The sequence below is a fragment of the Bubalus kerabau genome, chromosome 4 (genome assembly GCF_029407905.1).
Source record: "Bubalus kerabau isolate K-KA32 ecotype Philippines breed swamp buffalo chromosome 4, PCC_UOA_SB_1v2, whole genome shotgun sequence".
NCBI classification, from domain to species: Eukaryota; Metazoa; Chordata; class Mammalia; order Artiodactyla; family Bovidae; genus Bubalus; species Bubalus kerabau.
In genome coordinates, this window is record NC_073627.1 from 87,236,712 (window position 1) to 87,248,779 (window position 12,068).

The following is a 12,068-nucleotide window of genomic DNA, read 5'->3' on the forward strand; positions in this document are numbered from 1 at the left end:
TTTCCCATGAAGTGATGGGACCAGATGCCATGATCTTCGTTTTCTGAATGTTGAGCTTTAAGCCAACTTTTTCACTCTCCTCTTTCACTTTCATCAAGAGGCTTTTTAGTTCCTCTTCACTTTCTGCCATAAGGGTGGTATCATCTGCATATCTGAGGTTATTGATATTTCTCTCGCCAATCTTGATTCCAGCTTGTGCTTCCTCCAGCCCAGCGTTTCTCATGATGTACTCTGAGTATAAGTTAAATAAGCAGGGTGACAATATACAGCCTTGACGTACTCCTTTTCCTATTTGGAACCAGTCTGTTGTTCCATGTCCAGTTCTAACTGTTGCTTCCTGACCTGCATACAGGTTTCTCAAGAGGCAGGTCAGGTGGTCTGGTAAGGCTTTGGCATAGTCAATAAAGCAGAAATAGATGTTTTTCTGGAACTCTCTTGCTTTTTCGATGATCCAGCGGATGTTGGCAATTTGATCTCTGGTTTCTCTGCCTTTTCTAAAACCATCTTGAACATTGGAAGTTCATGATTCATGTATTGCTGAATCCTGGCTTGGAGAATTTTGAGCATTACTTTACTAGCGTTTGACATGACTGCAGTTGTGCGGTAGTTTGAGCATTCTTTGCCATTAGCACATGGCATCTTCATAAATTCTTCATATATTACAGCTAAGTAGGTGAACTCTTCAAAGCACTTTACAAACAATACCTTTTTCATTCCTCAGTGAAATATTTCCTCAGTAAACCTATGAGAAAGATATTATCATTATTAACCACAATTTGTGAATGATGAAATTAAGATTTAGAGAGATTAAATAGCTTGCCAAAAGTTACACAGTAACTAGAACAAAGATTTCACACACTCCATGCTTACTCACTTACTTACTTTCCATGCATCCAATATTCAAAGCCCTGGGGAAACCCAGATTAACTCATTATTCATTTTACCGAAACAATATTATAATCTCGGGATATTTAAAATGACCTGAAGCCTTCATTCATTTGTTCATTCACTCATTCATTACTTTATTCATTCCATAAGCATTATTCCAGGAGCTGGGTATGCAGCTATTTACATACAAAGCCCTTACTTTCATGGAATTTATAGTCTAGTCCATGTTCAAGGGGCTTTAAAATCTGCATTCACAAAAAGGCTTTTCACAGAGAGGGGCAGAATGTTCTCTGTTTCCATACTAGAGACAGAGAGGCAGTGTAAGACAGAAAGTCCATAAGCTTTACTGTGGAAAAAAGCAACCATTTCTTGTAAAGAACAACATTCCCACTACTTCTATTTGGATTAAGGTTTACAAACCCAATTTAACTAAGTTGCATGAATTTTCAGAAATATTCTCAAGTATGTCCTATGATATAGAGTTAGTCATGTGTGTGTGAGAGGGAGAGAGAGTGTATGTGTGTGTGTGGTTGTGCTCAGTGGCTCAGTCGTATCTGACTCCTTGCGAACCCATGGACTGTAGCCCCCCAGGCTCCTCTGTCCATGGAATTTTCCAGGCAAGAATACTGGAGCAGGTTGCCATTTCCTACTCCAGGGGGCCTTCCCAACCCAGGGACCAAACCCCTGTCTCTTCCTCTCCTGCATTGGCACGCAGATTCTTTACCACTCATCACCTGGGATGCAACTGTGATTAAAACTTGAAACATCACTATCCTAGGAGTATGGCCAGGGTTTTTTTCTCCTAAATGCGTATCTTTTCATTAACCCAGTCATAAGCTCAAAGGTCCTTTATACATAGCAAACAGACTTTGACAAAACATATCATTATTAGAAACAAATAATCTCCATTATTGACAAATGGAGATTTATTTTCTCCTTACAACAGATTTTTTCTAAATTATAGTCTCCAAGTGGCAAAAAATGAAGCAGTACTGCTGGTAAGTTCACAAGACTTAAGCCTATAGAATCTCCAACTGGGCAACTTTCATGCCCCATTTAATGTACAGATTCAAAAATCCTGGTATACCCTCATTTTACTTGATAAGGGCTGATTAGCTTTGCAATTAAGCTATATAGTTTTGGGGCATAGCTCTGAAAGAATACCCATCTACTTACTGCTACTTAAAAAGTCTTACTTTCAGTATAATAGCCTTTTCCGTTAGTTTCAATTGGATAGAGCAGACAATATCTCATGGCACCATTTAACACAAGCGCAGTATAAGTGTACACCAAGGAACAAGCAACTCTCTCAGTTTGCAGTTAATGAATCAAAGTTTAGGACGACAAATTGGCTCGCTGAGGCAAAATAGTTAATTAACTTTTAGTCAGAAATATTCATCCTGCTTTCCTGGCATAAACAAGTCTCATAAACTCTGTTTACTTACTCAAGTGTTTTTCTTCTCTCCTCCATCCCTAGGCATCATTCAGAGCTCTTTAATATATCATGTCAGAGTAGCTTCATAATTTTAATCCAATTTTTTATGTTTTCAGCCTCCAAGACAAAAAAAATTACATCGCTTCATCATTAATGTAAGTTCTGTAAACACCGGACTATCAAATAGAAAAAGAAAGAAAAGCCTCCAATGTTTAATTCTGTAGCCTCTATGACTTTGAATGCTAATTGAATCAGACTTCGTGTTTCTTAAAGTAAACACATTAATTCTAAATGTTCTGTTAGCTCAGGCTGTTTAGCCTGTCAGGTAAGGCCACAGATTAATGTGATAGCAGTAGCTGGTGTGTCCAATTAGCAAAGAGGTTTAATGGCAGCTACTCCAGACTCTCTTGCCTCTGGTATTTTAGAGGCACCATTTCCTTAAAACAACATTTTACATATTAGCTAATAAGAGAACTATGTCAACAGCTTTGATGAATATGCACCTGAACAGTCGTTATATTATATACTCTCCAGCCACTCTTCCAAAGTCACCTTTCGCTAATTTCCACCCCCCCTCCTCACCGCCAATTATTATGTTTCTTCTAGAGAGAAGGGTGTCTATTTGTTATCTTCTGTCATTGGCCTGTGTTTTCTAAAGAAAGACTGTCTGCTACAGTGAATGCTTGCATTTAACAGCTACCAACACTAACTGCAGTTTGCATTTTGTTCTTTGCAATGTTGCCACAAAGTTTACTTTTTTTCTAGCTCTGCACCAGATTTCTTAAACCTCAAGTCATCATCATTTTATGAGATGATTTTTCCAAAAGCAAATTACAGGTTGATGAATTAAGTAAGTGTTGGTCAAGAAATGGTGCTTATTTTTGGAAGTGACTCATTTGTGTACGAAAAGGCAGGTTAATGTCTTTCTCTGTATGTTTAGGAATAGACATAGCATACTAGAGAAGGCAATCTTCAACTGGAAAATAAATTAGTTTCAAAAAGTTTACTCTAGGTTGACATATTTTCCCATAGGTAAGTTAAACATATTTTAATTTATGTATGTATTTAACTTAGGTAAGTTCAACTTATTTTTCCATGATACCAATCCTAAACAAGATTGATATTGTTTAATTCAGCAAACCTGTGTTGGAACTCCTACAAGGCATCAGGTGAGGTTCTAAGGGCCAGGAGTAAGGGCCAGGAGATGAATAAGATAGAGTGCTGTCCTCAAGGATTTGCAAGGTAACAAGACAGAATTTATTTTTATGGTAAACTCATTCAAAGCTTTTCCTTGAAAGGTCTAAACATTTATCACCTTTAACTCTACTCATGGGCTCCTCATATCCCTCTGCCTACCACCTGGAGCAAAGACTCTCCCAAGTATAATTCCAAAGTAGTATAATTCCAAAGAGTATAATAAGTGCATAGAGTGTTAGTGAAGGAAAAAGGGTACTAATCCAAGAAGGGGAAGGGTGATGAGGGTATGAGTGAATAGGTAGGTTTCCTAGGTAAGGTTTGAAAACTACTATATTAGGGCAAGTTTTCAGGCAGTAACACAGGAGGAGGGGCTGCTGCTTTTTCATGGAGTGAATTGTGTAAGCAAACACTTGGAATGATTGTAGTAGATCTCCCAGCTGCTCTGAGGATGGGTTGTTAAGAGCTCCCAGTTGCATTCTTCTGAGAATTGTTCTCAACCTATGGGAAAGAACTTGCCTGGAAATGCTAAGTTACTCCCCTTTCCAAAAGTGGCCCAACACCAATAATACACTGATATGGCCAGTCCCCTTACCTCAGGGTAGGAAAGCTTTGTGGTATAATTCATGCTCCAAAAGCTCCCCATAGGATCAGCTGAACCCACATCTTGGCCTGGCCTCTTTCCCTGTCCTGTTGTGCCTCCCTTGTTCCATTTCAGGTTTCTCCTGAAAGCACTTCCTCAGTAAATACTGGCACAAGAATCTGCATCTCAGACTGTTTCCAGGGAATCAAACCCAAGACAGTGGTATACAGCATAGGAATGCTTGGAGAACTTCAAAGGGTTGCATTGATGGAGCATAAAAGTGTAAGTTCTGACTGGTAAGGCTGGGAGGAGCCAGTTTATAGACTGGGCAACAAGGGTCTTTGGGCAATAATTCCCCAAAGCATCAAAATTCACAGAAGCATTTATTGAACTTCAATACATACCAAGTACTGATGTGAGTAGAGGGAGGGAAATCACTCAAATACCACCTTGGATGGCAAGGAAAGTATCTTCCCTGTTTACAATAAATAATAATTCACATCCCATCTCTCACCAGTCACCAAAAATAAGGAGACTCCTAGATCCAAGCCACAGAGGTCAGGGGCTGTGTGATCATTTGTAGAGACATATTCTTGGTGATATGGAAGGGAGAGAAAGACTGACAAAGTGAAGAGCTGGGGTAACCCTCTAAGCAATGCAAAATTGTAAGGGATTAGACACTGGGTTGAGGATGGCAACCAAAGGAATGAGATTCAAAACGGGCCAATCATGGGCTTCCACTTTCCTTCTGTGTCTTCTTTAGATTCTTCTTGCCTTGACTCTGGGAGCTCCTGCTAGTACAAACTACTAGGGCCAGTTCCAAACTATCTGGGGGATTTTAATAGTTCAACACATTCTTTCCTTCTAAGAGCCTCTGCTTTACCTTCTACTCCGCCAGAGATTGCTCCTGACCAGGATATCTTTCTCATCTGTTCCAGTGCAGTCTGAGAATCAGGTCAACACTCCAAGCCTCTCCCCTTCTCCAGTCACTCAAATAAGCACACATACCTTTAGAGCATGCTCTAAGGGATTTTTTCTTCCTGTCAGAACAGTAAAAAACAGGGCAGGCAGATGCACTAGATTATTATTTTGACATTTTGATTGTGTGTCTTCCCCAGCATCCATTTCCTCTTACTATAGCAACCATCCTCAGTTTCTTCTTAACAGTCCTCAATGCCTTCCCTCTCAATTCATTTATCCTGAAAGGGTCCATTACTATTTCCACCAAACAAGGGGGCTCTATTCTGATAACACGAAGGGATGGAGACTCTGTAGCTACCATGCCCCCACAAACAGAGAGAATGAACTTCCAGAAAATAAACAAGAACAATGAGCAGAATGGTAGCACTGCAGATGAAGGAAAACTGCTTGGTCCCTGAATTCAGCCATGTCTGAAGCCACATCGACCCTCAGTTTTTCAGCATTGTGAAATATTAAATTCTCTTTTTCCCTTTAAGCCTCTTCGAAACAATTTTCTTAGCCCTTTCAACAGAGAGTCCTAACTGATCTAAGATGTCTTCCATTTTTCAGATAGTATATATGACTATATATAAAGCTAATCTTCCTTTGGCTTCACTTACTGAAGGACCTTTAAATGTCTTCCTCTTCCTTCATTCACTTATACACAGTATCCCAAACATGTGTTCCAAGTAAAATTAGATTGGGTTGTTGCACCATACAAAATGTAAAAGGAAGGAGATGCTCCATGGTCACATAATTGTGCAAATTACTTCCTTCTGCAAAGTTAGATGAGTTCTTTACTGAAGGACTTCTGAGAGTCTTTAGCCTATAACTTATGTGCTAAATCTGCAAGTGTATGCATGTGTGCTAAGTCACTTTGCCGTGCTGTGCTTTCGCTTAATCATGGCCAACTCTTTACGACCCCATGGACTGCAGCCCACCAGGCTTCTCTGATGGAGATTCTCCAGGCAAGAATACTGGAATGGGTTGCCATGCCTTCCCCCAGGGAATCTTCCCAACCCAGGGATCGAGCCCATGTGTCTTATATCTCCTGAACTGGCAGGCAGGTTCTTTACCACTAGCGCCACCTGGGAAGCCCCAAATCCCCAAGTGAGGGCCATAATGTGTCTCATTCCCCTCATATGAGTGACTGGAGAAATGCTGTTTTCATGGAGTAACTGTGGGGCAAGATTACATGAAATACATTTCAGAAAATGGGTACCCAGTTGAAATTCCAGGCTTTTTTCTATTCCAAACTGCTTAGCATTAAGGGGTCCTTTACCTCCCATCTGGGCTTTTGATCATTCCATCTGGTGTGCTCCCAAAGGGCTCTACCCAAAAATAAGGTTAGAGGACTGGGTAAAAGGGAATTATAAGCAAAGGAGAGGGATAAATAAGGGTGTTCCACGCCACCCCAATTTGGAAGAAATTTTCATTACCCTTGGGCAGATAGTAGGTCTCCAATGTAATATGGTCATTTTTATCTTCACTCCTTCATGCGGTGTACATTTGTTGAACTTAAGAATGTATCCATGAAAACTTCTAAAACACACACACAAAAACAAAAAACAGAACCCAAATCCTCTGCCCAGAATACAAAAACTACTACAGCAGTTAATTACCTTGAATACATCTGAGCAGAACAGATTTTAGAAAGGCACTTATAAGGTTTTGGCTGTACTTTCTAAAATGTTTTTGATGGGCTTTTCATGTTTTAAAAGTCTGACAGCTGCTCCTGAAAATGAAATACTGTTTGTCAGCAAGCTACAGTTAACTCATTTCAATAAATAGGTAATTTGTTCCCTTAGAAAACAGTTGAAAGCATTCAATGACATTTGAGCGGAAAGAAAAACTGAGTAATTTTTGGATGGGGGAGGAACAAATCTTACATGCCATTTCACCCCAAGCTCTCTGAAAGTAAGAGAGGGATTGGACACATGAGGGTGGACTATTTTGTATCTCCAGTGAAAAGGATCAAAATGTAAATGATTTTCTTTTACAGCCTGACTTAGTGAAACAGGCCACAATATGAAAACCTGACTCCTCTGTGTGGCCTTTTGCGTTCACTTTGAAGAGACACAGCGTCTAAAGCATCTCTCTGAACCTTACTCTTCCGTGCTTTAAGAGACATTCTAACTGTGGATAACGTGGAAATCAGACATTTTCTTCCAAGAGCTTCTCAGTCACGATAGTGCCTCCTCTAACACTCCTCTGATGCAGCCAGCAGTTTACTGGACCAGATCAGAGATCGTTCTAGTTTTCTCCAGCCTTTGGTACTCCCAGTTGCGTGTGTATCCACTCCACAGTTAGACATACACACACACACAATCTAGATCTGGTCAGGAAAACAGAAACCACGGAGACATTTCAAAACACAAAGGACTTGGGAGTTCCCTGGCTGTCCAGTGGTTGGGACTCTGAACTCTTACAATGGCAGCCCAGGTTCAATCTCTGATGGGAGAACTAAGATCCCACAAGCCACACAGTGTGGCCAAATACATATATTATATATATATATATACACACACACACACACACAAAGGGCTTAATATAGGACATTGGTACAACAGGTGTTGGATGACTAAAATAGAAAGAAGGGAGCTGTGAGGTAGACTAGGCAAGAAGCAGTTACTACCCTAAGACTGAAAGAAGAAAAGGCAGAGAGGAGTTTACAAGGACCTATGAGCATGAACCAGGAGCCTTAAGAATTGGTGCTCAGCCCTCTAAGGACAGGGCACATAATTGGCCATGGCTGGTACCCCAAGAGGGTATGAAGACACTGCTCTTAGGGTGCTAAAAGTAATCAGAGGTTGGAACCAACTTCTGCTGCTAGGGCCTCCTACTATGTTGTCATTGTTGTTGTTTAGTTGCTAAATTATGTATGACTCTTTTACGACACCATGAACTATAGCCCACCAGGCTCCTCTGTCCATGGGATTTCCCAGGCAAGTATACTGGAGTGGGTTGCCATTTCCTTCTCCAAGGATCAGGAGACTGAACCTATCTCCTGCACTGGCAGGTGGATTTTTTTACCACTGAGCCAGCAGGGAAGCCGACTTCACACTGTAGAAATAGGTAAAACAGGAGAGAAGTCCTCTCCCTCCTCCTTACACTTTTCAGTCTCTCTCTAGTGCCCCTATTGGCCGGTCCTAAAAGACAACAGGGATTTCCCTGGTGGCTCAGTGGTAAAGAATATGCCTGGCCAATGCAGGAGATGCAGATTTGATCCTTAGCTTGGGAAGATCCCTTGGAGAAGGAAATGGCAACCCACTACAGTATTCTCGCCTGGAAAATTCCATATGGACAGAGGAGCCTGGCAGGCTACAGTCCACAGGGTCAGAAAAGAGTTTGACACAACTTAATGACTAAATAAAAAGAGAACAACCTTGGCAAAGAAGTTTTAGGAGAGTTGACTTGGAGCTGAGGGAAAATAGGTAAATAACAAATTTCCCTAAGGGAAAGATGACTGACTTTGGGCAAGTTGCATAAACTCACTGGCATTAATTTCCTCTTCTGGGATGTTACATCTACCTTGGATGGTAGTGTCATGTATACAAATAGATAATCTAAATAAAGGGCTTAGTATAGTGTCTGTACCATAATAGATTCCCAATAAATAAAAATTGACTTCCTCCTTTTCCTCCCTATTCCTCATCTTTCCTAGTGGAATAAAAGGCTTTCTACCTTGTGACTGGACTGTTGGACATCAGTAAACACCTGTAAGCTCACTGGCAGGGCAATATTTCCTCTAAGTTGGAGAGATTTTATTAGCCTATCAAGATTCTCAAGAGTTTCAAGGAAAAGATACGCAAATTGCTTCCAATTCATTGCTTACAATGAATTCATTGTTAGAATACATGGGAAATAGAAAGGGAGGTCTTAGAAGAGCAGCTTCCTGCTCAGGAATGTGTGGCAAACTTCATAAGACACCAGGAAAATCTGCCTAACTTTGCTAGGAACAAGAATTTTTGCCTGTGTGACCTGACTGTTTCTTCACTTAACATCTGTGTTTCCCCCAAATTGTGAATTTAAATGCGGTCTTTTGCCCCTCTAGGTATGAAGTGTTGCTACTGAGCAGAGGTCACAGCAAGTCTTCTCAAAGAGTATTGACCTCTGAAACCCAGCCTACATGGGACTGATTCCAGTTCATATAGCTTCCCCTATATAATCATTGAGATAAGGTAGCAAGGTTCAGCTTGATCTCTGAAAGGCCCTCTCCTAATTCATCCACCACAATGCAAAAAACTAAGTATTTTCCCCACAAACTAGACCTTACTGGCTCTTTCTGTCCTAACATAAAGAAATAGTTTCTACTCTGTTCTTATAACTACCCTGTTTCAGAACTATTTCTCATTGAGCAAAGTTTCATGAAGCACCATGAGAAGCAGTGTATAAGAGTCCACCAAGATAAGTGGATATCTAGGAAATAAAATAATCTGTCTTTCAACCACATCATGACATGGATCTCAGAATCGGGGAACAAAGCAAAAGAGAAGGAAATAATGCCTAGATCTCTAAACTGAAGGATTAAATGACTGTGGTATTAACAGAAATAGAGAAAACAGTGATTGGGTTTGCTTGTGATGAATGAGTTGTAGAAAACTTGAAGAAGGTACTTGTGGAGTGTCCAAATACACTTTTAAGCATGATATAGAGATAAGAGCTTTGAAAAATCAGAGAATGAATCCTGTCTTATTTTGTTTTATTTTTAGTGCAATGATTTCTAAGCTTTCTGGTATCGTATGTCACTTTGAACATCTAATTACAGCTATATCTGTAAAAAAGCAAAGAAAATTTCCAGATGTATATGTAGCTAAATAATATGTAAACTTTTAGAAGATCTTCAGAACTTGCAGGTTAAGTTCCACCATCTCACCCATGTAATGAAAAATTATAAAAAATATAAAAATCGAAAACCCTGAATCTGTACTGTGTTAGAACTTAACATCTTTTGTAAATCACCTTCTTCACCCCCAAACAAGCTAAAATTCAATCTGTGCCAAATAGCTTCTTTCCTGGCAAAGCTTTTGATAGATAATGAGAAACAAAGCAGGGCAATTCAATGATAAGAGCTTCTAAATATTGCCAGCAAGAAAATAACCCAAGGTGTTCATTTTCTCAATTACTGCAAAGTTCCTTTACTTGTCGGATGGCCGAGTGCTCCTGAACAAACCTGGGGACTAACTGTACACATCCTGGCTTATCCAGTGCTCCCTAAGCCCAGAGCCAGCACTGAGCAATTATGTTTCACAGATTGATGTACAATCATAAATTTACAGGCTTGATGGTCCAATGAGGCTCCCTGCTATGTGAGATAATGAATAGAAAATTGTCAGAATAATTAGCTAAGTCAGACTTTGCAAATCTACCTGTGTATTGAAAGTAAAGAAACAAATAAAAATGCCCATCCTTTGACAGAATTAGAGATTGAAAGGTGAGATGTGAAAAAGAAACGACATGGTCAAAATACTGCTTTTTGCCATTTTTGCTGAATTTAGCTTCCTACCTATACAGAATCCAGTGTGTACCTCTCTCAGATCCTTCTACAAAGTACCAGGATTTATTCCTATTATTCCAGCTACTGGAAGTACTGCTATTTCTACAGTCAACCCTCTCCAGAAATTGCCCTTAGCTGGAGTCAGCTGTTTTGGCCAAGGTCAGACTCTTTCTAGGAAGGAAGTAGGGAAGTTCATACTAAATAAGTGGTCAGTTCCAGATTATAAGGTCTAGGCTCTCTTACCAGAATAAGACACAAATGAGAAGGGTCAACCCATCTTCAAAGCTTCCTAAGGGGTTGACTGAAGTCTTGGTTGAGATTACACTGTAGACCGACTTCTCTTTCTGCCCATTCCTAGCTATTTCCCTAAGAACGCTCCCTACCAGAAGTTGGTACCAATTGCTATCTGAGTATGCTTTTCAGAAAATCTAACTTGCAGCATTGTCAAATCATATATCAGTGTCAAGATTATAACAAAGAAATGCCCTTAACAAGGAATAATCTATTCAATTCAATTTAAGAAATATTTTTGTATGCCTACTATGGACAAGGCAAGTCTACACCAAAAGTAAGTTTTTTCTTGAGATGTTCCCTTGAGAGTTTTTTTTTTTTTATTGTTTTTTTAATTTGTTGATTTGGTTAGGTGTAGTGAATCAAATATACATAGACACTAACTTCTAAGGTGACCCTTCTGAGTAAATTTACCTACTTCTGGATTTTCACAGTCTAAACTAAAAAAAAAAAAAATCTTAAAAAATACACCAAAAGAGAAACTACTGATGATGAAAGTCAAGACTATTTCTGTTACATTTGAAGTACATAATTATGTGTACAGCTTAACATTAACTTCAAATAGGTCAGGGAAGGGCATAAAAGGACTTTGTAGATAGATAGATAGATAGATAGATATAAAGGTGATATTTGATATAAATATCATAATATATTATCAATGCAATAAAAGACACCACAATATTTATTAACTAGAAAGACCAAAAGAGGTGAATGGATTATATGAATTACATATGTTAAAGGATATAACAAGTGTTATATAGGTATAGTTCTAAATGCTGTGGGTGAATCCCACTTTGTGCAAATCTGATACTTGAAACCTAGACTAATATAAAAGATGGAGAGTGATTTTAAAATAAATGTGAGACTGATGGGATCAAGATAGTAGAACAGGAAGATTCTGAGCTCACCTTCCCTCACAAACACATCAAAACTACAAATACATACAGAGCAACATTCTCTAAGAATGATCTGAAGACTAGCAAAATGGCTTTCGTACAACCAAAGCTCCAAAGAAAGAACCACATGGAGTACGGTAGAAAGGGGAGAAGTGATCTAGTCAGGCAGGACCCACACCCCTAGCAGGTGACCCACAAGAGGAAGAGGATATCACAGGCTTGGGGAGCCTCCCTTTGGAGTGAGGAGTTCAAGCAACATATTAGGTAACCCAGCTGTGGGGTCTAACACCAGGAAGACAAATCGCCTTAACTGATTTAAAAATC

The 12,068-nt window shown here is 39.6% G+C and overlaps 1 long non-coding RNA gene across 2 annotated transcripts; it reads left to right on the forward strand.

Annotated features, from left to right (window-relative positions):
• The first annotated feature begins 3,273 nt into the window (after positions 1-3,273).
• LOC129651483 (uncharacterized) lies at positions 3,274-9,507 on the forward strand. 2 transcript variants are annotated; one of them, XR_008714175.1, is made up of 3 exons: positions 3,274-3,565; positions 4,236-4,382; positions 9,115-9,507. It is a non-coding gene; the product is annotated as an uncharacterized LOC129651483 (long non-coding RNA). The 2 variants fall into 2 exon arrangements; XR_008714174.1 differs by lacking the exon at positions 9,115-9,507 and adding an exon at positions 7,063-7,301.
• Positions 9,508-12,068: the final 2,561 nt, after the last annotated feature.